Source organism: Arachis stenosperma, chromosome 9 (assembly GCF_014773155.1).
Source record: "Arachis stenosperma cultivar V10309 chromosome 9, arast.V10309.gnm1.PFL2, whole genome shotgun sequence".
In the NCBI taxonomy this organism is placed as follows: domain Eukaryota; kingdom Viridiplantae; phylum Streptophyta; class Magnoliopsida; order Fabales; family Fabaceae; genus Arachis; species Arachis stenosperma.
This window is the reverse complement of record NC_080385.1, coordinates 99,875,211-99,876,782: the sequence shown is the minus strand read 5'-3', so window position 1 is coordinate 99,876,782 and position 1,572 is coordinate 99,875,211. Positions and strand designations below refer to the sequence as shown.

Below are 1,572 nucleotides of genomic sequence, written 5' to 3'. Positions count from 1 at the left end.
GAACCCGAAAGGACCTTGAAGAGAAAGCTAAGAGAAGCCAAAGCACAAATCTCCTTAGAGGACCTGACCGAATTCTTCAAGGAAGAAGAAGACATGGCAGCCGAAAACAACAATAATGCAAACAGTGCAAGGAAGGTGCTGGGTGACTTTACTGCACCTACTCCTGATTTTTATGGGAGAAGCATCTCTATCCCTGCCATTGGAGCAAACAACTTTGAGCTTAAGCCTCAATTAGTTTCTCTAATGCAACAGAATTGCAAGTTCCATGGACTTCCAATGGAAGATCCTCATCAGTTTTTAGCTGAGTTCTTGCAAATCTGTGACACAGTCAAGACTAATGGGGTTGACCCTGAGGTCTACAGACTGATGCTATTCCCTTTTGCTGTAAGAGACAGAGCTAGAATATGGTTGGACTCTCAACCTAAAGAAAGCCTGGACTCTTGGGAAAAGCTAGTCAATGCCTTCTTGGCAAAGTTCTTTCCACCACAAAGATGGAGTAAGCTTAGAGTGGAAGTCCAAACCTTCAGACAGAAGGATGGAGAATCCCTCTATGAAGCTTGGGAAAGATACAAACAATTAATCAGAAAATGTCCTTCTGACATGCTTTCTGAATGGAGCATCATAGGAATTTTCTATGATGGTCTCTCTGAACTATCCAAGATGTCTTTGGATAGCTCTGCTGGAGGATCTCTTCATCTGAAGAAGACGCCTACAGAGGCTCAAGAATTAATTGAAATGGTTGCAAATAACCAATTCATGTACACTTCTGAAAGGAATCCTGTGAACAATGGGACTAGTCAGAAGAAAGGAGTTCTTGAGATTGACACTCTGAACGCCATTTTGGCTCAGAATAAAATATTGACTCAACAAGTCAATTTGATTTCTCAAAGTCTGTCTGGAATGCAAAATGCACCAAGCAGTACTAAGGATGCTTCATCTGAGGAAGAAGCTTATGATCCTGAGAACCCTTCAATGGAAGAGGCGAATTACCTAGGAGAACCCTATGGAAACACCTATAATTCTTCATGGAGAAATCACCCAAATCTCTCATGGAAGAATCAAGAGAGACCTCAACAAGGTTTCAATAATAATGGTGGAAGAAACAGGTTTAACAATGGCAAACCTTTTCCATCATCTTCTCAGCAACAGACAGAGAATTCTAAGCAGAACCCATCTGACTTAGCAACCATGGTCTCTGATCTAATCAAAACCACTCAAAGTTTCATGACTGAAACAAGGTCTTCCATTAGGAATTTGGAAGGACAAGTGGGACAGCTGAGCAAGAAAGTTACTGAACTCCCTCCAAGTACTCTTCCAAGCAACACAGAAGAAAATCCAAAAGGAGAGTGCAAAGCCATCAATATGGCCGAATTTGGAGAGGAAGGGGAGGAAGTGAACGCCACTGAGGAAGACCTCAATGGGCGTGCACTAGCCTCCAATGAGTTCCCCAATGAGGAACCATGGGAATCTGGGACTCAAAATGAGACCATAGAGATTCCATTGGACTTACTTCTGCCTTTCATGAGCTCTGATGAGTATTCTTCCTCTGAAGAGGATGAGTATGTCACTGAA

General features: G+C 42.4%; 1 non-coding gene across 1 annotated transcript; it reads right to left on the bottom strand.

Moving 5' to 3' along the window:
- Nucleotides 1-498: 498 nt before the first annotated feature.
- LOC130953725 (small nucleolar RNA R71) lies at nt 499-606 on the bottom strand. The gene has a single exon (XR_009075887.1). It is a non-coding gene; the product is annotated as a small nucleolar RNA R71 (small nucleolar RNA).
- Between the last annotated feature and the right edge of the window lie 966 nt (nt 607-1,572).